Source organism: Chlamydotis macqueenii, chromosome 1 (assembly GCF_036417535.1).
Source record: "Chlamydotis macqueenii isolate bChlMac1 chromosome 1, bChlMac1.mat, whole genome shotgun sequence".
In the NCBI taxonomy this organism is placed as follows: domain Eukaryota; kingdom Metazoa; phylum Chordata; class Aves; order Otidiformes; family Otididae; genus Chlamydotis; species Chlamydotis macqueenii.
In genome coordinates, this window is record NC_141556.1 from 125,757,852 (window position 1) to 125,771,263 (window position 13,412).

At 41.9% G+C, this 13,412-nt stretch overlaps 1 non-coding gene across 1 annotated transcript; it reads right to left on the minus strand.

Annotated features, from left to right (window-relative positions):
- Positions 1 to 9,341: 9,341 nt before the first annotated feature.
- TRNAA-UGC (transfer RNA alanine (anticodon UGC)) lies at positions 9,342 to 9,413 on the minus strand. The gene has a single exon. It is a non-coding gene; the product is annotated as a tRNA-Ala (tRNA).
- Positions 9,414 to 13,412: the final 3,999 nt, after the last annotated feature.

Consider the following 13,412-nt stretch of genomic DNA (forward strand, 5'->3'; position numbering starts at 1 on the left):
GACACTAGTCTGACATGGACATTTTTGGAGACTGTCAGTTTTTGCAAGCCCAAAGTTCATGCACTAAACCGTGATTTAACATGCTTCTATTTACCAGCCTTTCCAGCCTGGTGTCACAAGATAACTGATCTGTCTCTGGTTTGAGCCCTGAGTCATATCTGTTTTACTTAAGAATGTTTTCCTCTTTGTTTTAATCCTCTATCTGCTTCTACCAGGATAGAAAAAATGACATGACACCCTGCCAGTTTTTAGGACAACTAAGAATCTTACTATTTCTGAGGATGGTGTATCTCACCGTGGGTTCATTATTCCTTCTGGACTCTGACTTAAAGCATAAATCTGACAAGTTTTATATTCCATTAAACAGGCCATGAATTTCATTTTACAGAGTCTGAAACTTGTTTCTTTTTGGATCCTGCTATGATTTGGAAGGAGTAGAGAAGTTTTAAGATGGGCAAGGTTGTGACTAAATTATTTTATTTGCAGTAGGTATGTCAGATCTCTATTCTTTTAGATTATATTTTTCTACTTCAGATAATGCAGAGGCAAGATGGCTTAACCCTTAACTTTCCTGCAAAACATCTACTGCCAGAGAGAGATCCACTAAGCACAGTAGTTTAAGACCCTAACTTTTTAGGTCCCAGACTGTGAAAGGGTTTGAAATAACAAAACCACTTATTACACTGTGGCCATTTGCTTGATGAATTAATCTCTTTTGCATTATGCGGCCTGAGGCTGTAAACATATCACATGCCACATGATGGATTCACATATCACATATCACATGATGGATTCATCAAAGAAGGGCACAAACAGTTCGTCTTGCTACTTCACCACAACAACAGCTACCCTAAAAAGCCTGCTGGCTGGATCCCAGCTCAAGTCTCTGCTTCCAGTACTGGAATACAGAGCAGCTGGATTCTCTCTGTTACAGAGAGACCTGGACAGATGGGAAGAGTGGGCTAGCAAAAACTTTATGAAGTTCAACAAAGACAAGTCTTGCACCTGGGATGTCATAACCAAATAGCCCAGCACAGGCTGTGTGGCTGGGGAGCAGCTTTGCTGAGAGGAACCTTGGGGTCCTGCTGGACAACAAGCTGAACATGGCTCAGCAGGGCACCACTGCAACAAAGGCAAATCAGATGCCTTCCACAGAGGCACTACTAGCAGAGACAGAGATGTGATCATTGCCCTCTACTCAGCACTTCTCAGGCCACATCTGGAGTACTGTGTTCTGTTCTGGTTCCCACAGTTCAAGAAAGATGTGGATAGATTGGAGAGGGTTCAAAGGAGGGCCATGAAGAAAATCAAACAGCTGGAGAACCTGCCCTATAAGGAAAGATTGAAGGAATTAGATCTTTTCACGCTGGAGGAGAGAAGGCTCAGAGGAGACCTTATCACAGTTTTCCAGTACTTAAATGTTGTCCTCAAAGAGAATGGAGGCTCTCTCTTCACGAGGAGCAACATGGAGAAAACAAAGGGCAACAGGTACAAATTGTTCTTGGAGACATTTCATCTTGGCATTAATTTTTTTTTTTCTTTATGGGGGAGCAATCATTCACTGGAACAACCTCACCAGGGACATGGCAAAGTCCCCATCTCTGGAGGTTTTCAAGACGTGACCAGAGAGGGTGCTAGATAATCTCTTCTAAGCTCCCTTTTCCACAAAAAGTTGAGCCATATATCTTCTGAGGTCACTTCCAATCTGGCATATTCTATGAGTCTTTAATTCAATCCCTTAAAAACCAAGCAAACACATATTTTCAGGACTTACCATCCTGACTGTTGTAGGTAATCATACTTGATTGCAGTGAACCACTTGTGATGCATCAGTGTGCTAGGAAATATCTGCAAAGTGCAGTTATGTTAACTAAATAATCAGTGAGGTAAAAAATAAACTGAACTAAGCTAAGCTTAAGATGTGAGAAAGCTAAATGAATCTCCCAAAACTGAGCTAAGCAATGAATTATCAACTAAGCAATGTGGATCATAAGAGGTACAGTTCCTATTTGCTTCCTATTTTTATTTAGTGGAGTAGAAATCACTCTTTTTGAGAATGAAATTACCTGTGAAAGTAGAGTGCACGTGCTGTTACTTGTGGCTTAAAATGGGCTAGGTAGGCACAAGAGAGCTCTGGGTGGCATCCAGGATGACTCTGTAAAGAAACTTTCTGTCTGCTGTCAGTGTTGGAGAAAGAGTAGCTGTGGGCAACAGTGCCTACACCATGCCGGGAAGTCTTGCCACCCACATTAGCCACAGTATTTAGCTTTTGTCAGGAGCCTGTGTGCCTGCACCCATGGCACTAGTGCTTGCCTGTTTGGTAACACTGCTGCAGACTGGCTCAGAGCTGCTGGAGGCTGTGGTGCCAGCAATGGGCTGATGCTGCTTGCCAATGGGTGGGCAGTGGGAAGGAGAGCAGTGCTGATGGGACGTGGCTGCAGCAAAAGTCACAGGCGAGGAGACACAGCAGTGGCCAGTGTGGTCAGATGCCAGGGGCAGGTGGTGCGATGTGCCTAAAATAGCCATTGCACCCCATCCTTAGAGCTCCTAGCTGAACGGAGCTGGAAACAGAGCAGGGATATGAGGTGTGGTGACACCTTAGCTCCGTGCCCCACCACCCATTTGCCTTCACAGGTTGGGGCTTATCCCTGCTGAGCCGCCTCACACCCCTTTCCTCCCTGCTGCAGGAGAGGAGCCTGTGCCAGCTAGAGAGTTTCCTGAAGAAGCAGGTCTGCGGGAGGAGAAGCACCGAAAAAGTCTTCCTTGGGACAGAAAACAAGATGCAATCCCTGCCAAAAATAAATGTATTGAAGTTTTCCCTTTGAATATACAACATTCAATATCCCAGTATGAACCCTTTTCTCCCTTCTCCAGCATGTGACTTCCTCTTGGTATTCTTATGTATCTCTCCCCTGTAGTGCCCCTTCCCTTGTGGACAGCCTTTCAGAGGAAAATGGTCTAGGTCAGAAGTTAGAATCAGTATTTTCTCTTTAATTTAAATATTTAGGTTATAGTTTCATATTTTACCCTTCCTCTCTTTTTCTAAAGGCTGTTGAATGCTGCATGACTTTCTTTTGTTTTTCTGGTAAGTTTCTTAGAGACCTTTTTGTGTGCTGGAAGTGATGCCATTGCTTAGGCTGATACAAAACAGATATTTACTAATTTAGGACAATGCTAGATGAATTCAAGTTTTTGCATCAATGTGCTTGCAAAGAAGCTGTGGAGGGTGAGGCTAGATTACCAACAACTTGAGAGAAAAAGCACTAATAAAAATGATTGCCAGGGACTGAGAATTTTGATATTATGTGCTTTGGAAGGTTGTCTTTCAGATGCAGTTCAGTTATTGCAAACTTGCTGAACAATTAGTTGTATTAATACATAACAAAATAATAAAAGGAAAGAGACAGTAATGGAATTTGCCAGTTGTAATTAAGATAGCTGATCCAATTACATTTTTAAAAAACAAATATAAAGGTAGGACATAAAATACAAGTAAAAAGATAAGCATAAAAATACCTTCACTCTTAAAAGGCTGAACATCAGATGTTCCCATAATGGCATGCCATTATATTCAGTTATGTTCTGTCTTTTTGTTTAGACAAAAATAAGGACAAAATTAAGTCCTTGCTAGTAACAACTTACATTGTGGCTATATATTGAACTTAAAACAGGCAATATTTTATTTAAGTAGTGCTGTTGTTTATCAAAACAATGTTTTAGAGTGAAGTCTGGGAATTGCAGGCAGCATATTTTATTATTTGTGTTGTCTTTGAATATTCTTTGTCAAGTGAATTTACTATATGCCCTGGCACACACTGAAGTCCCCTAATAATGTGAAATTATTTTTGCATTACTTACTTTGTATTCACTGAGCACTTTAAAAATAATCGCAAGTCTGTTTTTAAATTTGAAGCTTATTTAAATAGCAAATACGTAGGGCAATATCACTTCCACTGAATCAGTTCCATTGCTTTGCTTAGGCAACAAAAAACAGTCAGCCTCTGGCAGCATCTGTCCAGCTGGGAATATCCTTGATGAAAGAGAAATTTCAGCTGGCATGTAGCTTGTTTATCCACCTTCTTTACCAATCAGTCACACCAAAGCAGACATACAAAGCATGGAGGGAGAGAAGACTGCAGCTGCACGGTGCTTGTTCGCATTTGGTGCAGGGTGTCATGGGGGAAACTTTACTAACAGAAGCAGGGAAAAGTGACGATTATCAGGCCTTAAAAATATCACCATGGAAGTGGTTTTTTGAAAGGGTACCCTTCGAGGGTACAAATCCCTCCTGCTCTGGTTCGCAGCCCTCTGACTCCAGCCATGCTCCTGACTGGGAAGTGCTCAGGGCTGGGATCCTGCCCGCGGACAGAGCAGAGAAGGGCGATCCCCGGGCCCAAGCCCACGCCACAGCCCCCACAGACCATCACAGCCCTTTGTTACTGGGGAGATGGACCTGCTTTCTAGGATTCAGTGGGAAGTCAAAAGCAGGACTGATTGATATCTTCCTACTGCCTGCCAGAGAAGAAAAAGAAAAAAAGAGAAAAAAAGAAAAAAAAAAGTTTTTGAGGGAGAAGCAAACTGTAGTGCTGGCTACCCCAAAGGAGCAGTCAGCCTTTTCCAGCTTCACAAGACACTCTAGGGAGGATGGCAACCTGCAGCTTTATGACCAGCATTTCTCCCTCTCGTCCACAGCTGCCAGCGTATCAAGCTTTAACCCCTACCTTCTGTATGATCTAGGTGCCGTCTAGCACAAGCCACCATCTGCTACTGCATATGATCCATCAGATTCACAGCCATCTATTCAAATTAGCAGGTGGTATTATCATTTGGAAGTCATAAAATTGTGGCCAACCCGTGCGGAGTAGCTTGCTTCTCAGTTTTTCCAGTGCCATAAGCTTCCAGCAGGAGCATTTGCGACACGGAATTACACTGAGGAGTGTTAAAATGCCTTATCTATTTTTGTTCCAGAAACTGAAGTCTTAAGCCTTAATCTGAAAGATACCCAAAGCTCTTTTCTGCATCCGTAGGAGCCAAGAATAGCAGTAGTAACAAGAAAAAAAAACCCTTCCTGTTCTTTTGAACTCTTGAAGTTTTAAAAATGTTTCTCCTTTTACAGCACACACTAGAAAAGGAAGAGTTGCCACTGTCCTTTCCTTGGCCCGAGCCCTAGCGCTGGGATATGCACACGGCAGAAGCTATTTCTGAGGATATCTGAACCCACACTTCCCCCATATCAGCAACACTTGCTGGTTTCTGCCTGCATAGCCATGTCTTCTTCCAGATGTCAAGCCACAGTAGGAAAGAAAGTCTGTGTGTGCTTAGTGGAATTATGTGAGAATCCAAAAACCATTGCCAGCCTTCTAGCATGCCCGGAGGTGAACACCTGAAGATCCAATTAAGAATTGCTCAACATCTTTTGAATGCTGTTTTATTTTAAAATCCAGCTTGGTTGCTTCCAAGAGGCTTGGACACTGGTTGCCTGGCCTGCAGTTCTTTCGGCAATTACTGCTGTCTGTATTTGTTCTTAAGCTGTGATTCATTGTTTACTTCCTTTAGTATTTCATGTTGTAAGCACAGTGAGGGTAAATATGATCACATGGATGCTGTATGTCTTCTCACAGCATGTTCACTGCCTTCTACCCCAGTGTGTTTACTATATATCATAAACATTAGAAATTACTTTCAAAGAAACCAAAATCTAGGGAGAAAAAAACACTATAAAATGTAGTGATGGAAAATAAACATAATGAAATCTTACAGTGACTGCTAGCATCTGAACTAAGAAACTATAAAATAATATTCATGGTTGTTCTACCATTGTTTTCTCCTCAAACTTGTTGGTAAAGGTTTGGTTTTATCATTTTGCTCAAATAACTTTTGCCTGATGTCTGCACCTCCATCTGTGAAACTTCAGTTATCTGAGGAAAACAGGAGCAGATGGAAAACATTTTAGCTCCATACTCACTGAGCACAAGATTAAAAGAAAGACCATGGTGCATTTCTAGTAAAGTAGGTGATTACACACAGAGCATTCCTTTTCTGTCTGGGAAGCCATGTAATTTACAGAGCAATCTGGACTTCCTTGGTCAGCTGATTTCAAAATAAATTTTCAATTCTGTTGCCACTTATTCTTCTAGTAGGCAGTTCAGAGAGTCCTTGATAATCAAAATCAACTCCATTCTGTTGCGTATTTACGCTGTAAATTGTTGCACCTGGTATTGATGAACTCTTGGTTTATTATGCTAGAGGAGTCATATGCAGCTGTTCTTCCCCTAAGTGATTAATTTTCTCATGTGAGGAATGCATCCTACATTACATAGTAGCTGAATGAGTTTACTGTCTGCCATTCAACTGTCTAACAATTAAAAAAAAAAATTCTGCACAAAACTAGGCCAGGGTGCCAAAAAACCCAAAAGTTATCACTAGAGCACTTCCAGTAAGCAGCCTTTTGGAGTGCCATTATTGTTCCTCAGCTGTATTTTTTATTACAAATATCTTTGTTCATAGATCAACATTCTAAAAAAAAAAAAATTGCCAAAATATCCTCAGACACTGAATTAGGGGGTGATAAATGTTTTAAGTATGTCACAAGAAGTTTAAGCCTTCTGCAGGGTTTGTCTCAAGGACTAAAGTGCAAAATATTTCTTTCCTGGTTATAGCTCTTCCGCAGGCATCCTGTGGCACCTTGGACAAGGCATTTTATTTCTCAGAAGGAAAAATCAGATGTATCCATTAGACTTGTCAGTTGCTATATTCAGAAGCATGAGGGCCGGCTAATCCAAACATCTTATGATGGTAAAATAGCAGTGCTGTTATATCACAGTTTAAGATTATCTAAGATTGTGCTGCTTTTGAAAAAAGGCAATTTACCCTTCCGCCATCCCTACCTATTCACCCACATCGCTGCTTTCCTACTGCCATGACATGGTCCAGGTAGATCCCCATCCCTGAGGACAAACAAAGTGAGTACTTGTAAGGCAGACCTATGAAATGAGCCAGTTCACTCAAGGTCTGGAGGGACTGGGTGTGACACAAAGAAGGTGACGGGAATGCGTACACAAAGCATATGAGGAAGGGTGGGATTGTGATTCATAAGATAGGCAGAGCCTAAATCCGCAACAGATGACTGTGAAACCGCACGTTCACATTAGTTAGGATTTGCGTGTTTTTTCAACTGTTTTTTTTTTAATATCAACAGAAACCCTAATCTAAGCACAGTGATGCCAAAAAAAAGTAAATTCAGCTACTATGTATTATTTAGTTTGGGGAGCTGTTATGTCCTATGTCAATAAAGGCTGCATTTGCAACGGGAGTGTTTGCAGGTATCGCTTTACCCAGAACCTTCTTCTTGGCTGCGATGTACTTTACTGGGCTCTTATAAGCCATGCTGACAGTTATGAAAACATACTGCTCTGTGCCCCAGTTCTGCTCTGATGAAACAGAATAACCCCTCCCCACCTCCTGGGAGCACTGAGAAAATTAACACTTCAAACAATGGAAGGTTTGAGATATTGTGGTAATGACTGCAGTATAACATTGCAGTGTCACTGTGTGCTCAAACCAGTCTAACTGCAGGCTGAGGTGGATAGTGGTGATTCCTCCAGTCGATCTCCCTCACACACCCATTCTACATTTTTTTTTTTCCACCACTGTGGGGATCCCACCAGTGCCTGCCCCATCAGCAATGAGTACACCATAACCTTTGCTGAAGTCACTTCTGCCATTTCAATCTCTCCAGGACTTCCGTAGGTGTCTCTCTGATCTGCCTGTAACTATTCTTACCTTGTTCGTTTCACCTAAAAAGGGCCAAATAATTAATGCTGTCTGTAGAAAGCTATCTGTAATGGAATTTTCCAAACCCAAGTACTCTGTCTTGTATGAAAAGGCTTTCCAAATGTCGCTTTAACAGATTGCATCGTTTTAACAGATGCAATATCTTTTATGTAGATCTTAGTAAAAATACCTACCTGTAGTATAACAGCATGGCTTATACACACTTAGTTACATACAGCTGTACTTAATTACATACAGTTGCATAAAATGTAAGATGTTAATGCACACTTGCACTGAAACTCCCCTCTACTTTTAGTATCATTAACATATATTGATATGTTAACATATTGTTTGAGCGACTGGATTTCGAACTCGAGGTTTTCAGTAGAATCATAGAATCATAGAATGGTTTGAGTTGGAAGGGACCTTCAAAGGTCATCTAGTCCAACCCCCCTGCAAGGAGCAGGGACATCCCCAACTAGATCAGGTTGCTTAGAGCCTCATCCAGCCTGGCCTTGAACATTTCCAGGGATGGGGCATCCACCACCTTTCTGGGCAACCTGTTCCAGTGTTCTATAACTCGCATTGTAAAAAATGTTTTCCTAATATCCAATCTAAATCTACCTTCCTCTATTTTAAAACCATTACCCCTCGTCCTATCACAACAGGCCCTACTGAACAGCCTCTCCCCATCTTTCTTGTAGGCCCCCTTGAGGTACTGGAAGACCTCTATCAGGTCTCCCTGGAGCCTCCTCTTCTCCAGGCTGAACAGTCCCAACTCTCTCAGCCTGTCATAGGAGAGGTGCTCCAGCCCTTTTATCATCTTTGTGGCCCTCCTCTGGACCTTCTCCAACTGGTCCACGTCCTTCTTATGTTGGGGGCTCCAGAACTGGACACAGTACTCCAGGTGGGGTCTCACCAGGGCAGAGTAGAGGGGGAGAATCACCTCCCTTGACCTGCTGGCCATGCTTCTCTTGATGCAACCCAGGATGCGGTTGGCCTTGTGGGCTGCAAGGGCGTATCGCCTGCTCATGTTGAGCTTCTTGTCCACCAGCACTCCCAAATCCTTCTCCTCAGGGCTCTCTCAATCCATTCCCCACCCAGCCTGTATTTGTGCCTGGGATTGCCACGACCCAGGTGCAGGACCTTGCACTTGGCCTGGTTGAACTTCATGAGGTTGGCACGGGCCCACCTCTCCAGCCTGTCAAGGTCACTCTGGATGGCATCCCTCCCTTTCAGTGTGTCAACGGCACCACAAAACTTGGTGTCATCGGCGAACTTGCTGAGGGTGCACTCTATCCCACTGTCCATGTCGCCGACAAAGATGTTGAACAGGGCCGGGCCCAACACGGACCCTTGAGGGACACCAGTCATGACCGGTCTCCACATGGACATTGAGCCGTTGACCACCACTCTCTGAGTGCTGCCATCCAGCCAACTCCTTATCCACTGAGTGGTCTGTCCATCAAACCCATGTCTCTCTAGTTTAGAGAGAAGGATGTCGTGCGGGACAGTGACAAAAGCTTCGCACAAGTCCAGGTAGATGATACCCATTGCTCAAAAGGAGGTGGAGATGCTGGGGGTTGAACCCAGGGCCTCTTACATGCAAAGCAAGCGCTCTCCCGCTGAGCTACATCCCCTCTGTTTTTATAGTTTTTCTGTTGGGATATCTGAGACCATCAAGGCACAAGCAGACTTCTCTTTTTTTCTTTGTAGTCTGGACTGAGAGGTAAGGGATGTTATGTTTGTTATGTCTTCATATCGATTCTGCTACTGAAAGAAGAGGCATCCTATTTTAGCTGGAACTTACCTGCTTATGTAGTTCTCTAAAAACTGCCTGCTCATCTTTTATTAACAGAAGGTACAGAACTAATGTATGCCAATTCTGATAGTCAGGAATAATAATATACATATATGATTGCAATATACATCAGTGGATACAGTTACATAATGGTAAACTTAGAAAATATGTATATATGTATAGTCTACCTAAAGCTAGCTAGTGCTACCTATTTTGAACCTAATCTGCAGCAGGCCTCGGCCAGTTTAATGACTTTTTCCCTTGCTTCTTTCAACTCTATTCAGAAAATTAATAAATGTCAAAAATGCATTTACAAATGTAAGAGAAGCCTCTGATATTTTCTTTGGCTTCACTGTGAAAAATCCATCACTTGTTTCCTGGCAAAAAAAAAAAAGGAGTAAGCCATAGGAATCTACTTCTGAAGCTCTTGTTAAAGCTTGTTCAAAGAATATCCAAGGACAGACCTGAGAGGAGAGGCATATACAGGTTCTTCAGCCCTCACCATCCTTCATATTTTTGAGCATGCAAGGATTTACTCATAGCTTTGAACTCTTAGAGAAATATGATAATATGGGTAGCATAATACATTGTCATAATTCAAATCAGTATAAAAATTATCTCCCTTTGCTATCCCATTTTTTATTAGGAACAGTAGGAAGTACTGGGAATTTCTACTCACACACTTGCTCGCAGCAAAAATATCTTGCCTTTCTTCCTATGGCATCGTTTCCTCTTCAATACCACTGGGTCCTCCACAATCCTCAAGGTACTGTTTTACACAGAAAAAAAAAGTAGAACTAGTAATAGACTTGTGCTTTGTGTTATATTATGCTAATGTGGACATACTGAGTATGATAAAAGAAAAACAGACAGTTCTAACCTTGAAAACAAAAGAGGCATAAGACAGCTTAGCAGTCCTCAAACCTAAATATTCACGTTGATAAAGCAACATCCAGTGCTTTCACAGCAAAAGCTAATGCATTGAAATTGTGTTCTGGTCCCTGTCAGGGCCAAACTACAACAAATTGAAATTATGTGACCTATGCTTTTTCTTACTGCAGTTATCACTGTTATTAATACCCATTACTTCCCAGAAAAAAAAAAAAGCCATATTCACTTTTACCATTTATTGTTTAATATGCAGATTTTTAAGAATGATTCAAATTTTTGTAACAGTCCTTTCAAGAATGAATGTGTAGAAACATAATGTTACATTTCATGTCACACATAGAGTTTTTCCTTGAAGAACCTTAAGAAAGCTCAATAGAAGATCCTGACGCTTGCTAAAAAAAAAAAATAAAATAAACTTGCACATTTAATCAGGGGAATTGCACATTTTTAACTGGAAAAGACTCTTCACATAAAACTAGCAGAACTAAAATATATTTTTTTTTTTAGACCACGTAAACCATAAAAGAAGAGTGAATCCAGAAAAATGCTGTCCAAGTGGAAAACAGTATGTCATAGTTATACACCTCTTCAATCTCTTCCTTAAGGCCAAATAACTCCAGAATAGATTATAAGCTTTTTTGTCCTTTTCATGCATTAAAACAATATAAATAACAAAAATAACCTAACACTGTCTGCAGAAAGCAGTAAAAACCAAACTGTTTTGCAGGTTTTGTTGAGGATACAGTGTTCATGCAAGATTTCCTAAATTACGTACTGCGTTCTAAGAAAAGCAAGTAAGCTTTACAAAAATAGCCTTAATCATTCTCCTATTAGCTTTTCTCTGGCTACACAGAACAGATTAAAAATATTCTTTTATGCTTACTAGTTCAAAAGTAAATGGTAGGAACAAAACTCATGAGGCAATAAAAATTATGACAGTAATGTTAACTACTTCTGAAATATTGTGTATGAGATCAAATTGACATAGATTTTAAGAGTTAAGATGACAGATTAATAGATTAACAACAATTTTAAAAAACCCTTGTGTTTCCCTATTCCTCAAAATTTTTACCCTGATTTAAAATTAATAGAACTTTTCTATTGACTTCATTCCCACCAAAACATCATATTTTGTTTTAAATGTTAGGCTGCAACTAAGCAAAATACCTTTTACAGAGAATGTAATCATATTTCATAAGGACCTGAGAAAGAGGTATTCAGTATGAATTCCAACTGAAGAGCTGTATTTTTAGTGTAGTTGCAGGGCTAATGTCGTAGTTCAGCCCTGATCGGGACCAGACTACGCAGTCTCTCTCTCACTCCCCCCACCCTCCCAGAGAAATAGGGGGAGATAATATAAGAAAAAACGGCTCAAGGTTTGAGATAAGGATGGAGAGAAATCCTTGAAGTTACCGTCACGGGCAAAACAGACTCGACTTGGGGAAAACTATTCATTTATTACTACAAACAGCAGGATAATGAGACAGAGAACAAGATAACCTCCCTCCACCCCTCCCTCTTCCCAAGCTTAACATTATCTCTACTACCTTCCCCTCCTGAGCAGCACAGGGGGGAAGAGGGAATGGGGGTTGCAGTCAGTTCATCATACGTTGTTTCACGCCGCTGCTTCATGGTTGGGGGAAGAACTCCTCACATTCCTCCCCTGCTCCTTTGTGGGGTCCCACTCCTACACCACAGTCCTTCCTGAAACTGCTTCGGCATGGGTCATCTCTTCCATGGAGTGCAGTCCCTCCAGAACAGCTGCCCCAGTGGGCCCTCCAAGGGCCACAGCCACCTTCAGGCATCCACCTCCCCCTGTACGGGGTCCTTCACAGGCTACAGGTGGATCTCTGCTCCTCTGTGGACCTCCATGGGCTGCAGGGGAACAACCTGCTCCACCATGGTTGTCACCACAGGCTGCAGGGGAATCTTGGCCAGGAGAAGCATTACTTCTCCCCCTCCCTCTGAACTGACCTTGGTGTCTGCAGCCATTCCTCACAACAGGCTGGCAGACGCCTCTCAGGATCTTTTTACATCTTATTCACTTCTCATCTCCTCTTCACTTCTTGCAGCTGGGCCGAACCGAGTCAGGCCCAGTCAGCCACCTGGCAGGAGGCCAGAGGATGAGGCCTGCAAGGCCCATGAGGTCTGCGCCTCCCCCTCTGCGCCTCTGCCCCTGCTCGGCTTCTTCACATCTTCTCTCTTTTTTTTCTGTTTTCCCCTTCTTAAATACGTTATTGCAGAGGCATTATCACGGAACATTCTGCTACCAATCGGCTCGGCCTTGGCCAGCAGCACATCTGCCTTAGGCCTGGCCAAGTCCACTGAACAAAGGGGAGTGACTTCTAGCAGTTTCCTACAGAAGCTGCGACCTTAGGCCCCCCCTCACTAAACAAAACCACGACAGCTAACAATGAAATTTCTTTAAGGGGTGAATCTCAGTAGAAAACTTTAGCAATTGATCTTAGCAACTTTAGTAAAATTATTGGGTTTTATAGCATCTGAAACTTCAGAATTACTTGAATTCTTGGCTTGGTGTAGTCAAACTGGAAAAAAAAAAGGCTACATCACTCCATCTCAGTTTATTCAAGCTTTGAAAATTATGGAATAGAAACATTTGGATTATTGTACTGGTTTCACATGGGCATTTTTCCTTAAATTATTTTGGAAACTGTGGATAGTCTAAGTGTGGGAGTACTTCTGCCTCCATGTCATTTGTTTACACACCTTTCAGATATCAGTAGGTCTTAAACATAGCTTAATTTTCCTTCCCCTTGTTTGGGGAACAATGTGGCATATTAGGCTTCCAAAAGGAGCAAGTTCAAACTTTTCTTTCAAAACCCATGAGTGAAAGTTGACCCTTTCTGTAAATAAAACTGAATTGTACTTTTTATGTTTTTAAAAGATAATTTCTGTACTATAACTTGTCTTCTTTCATTTTCGGATG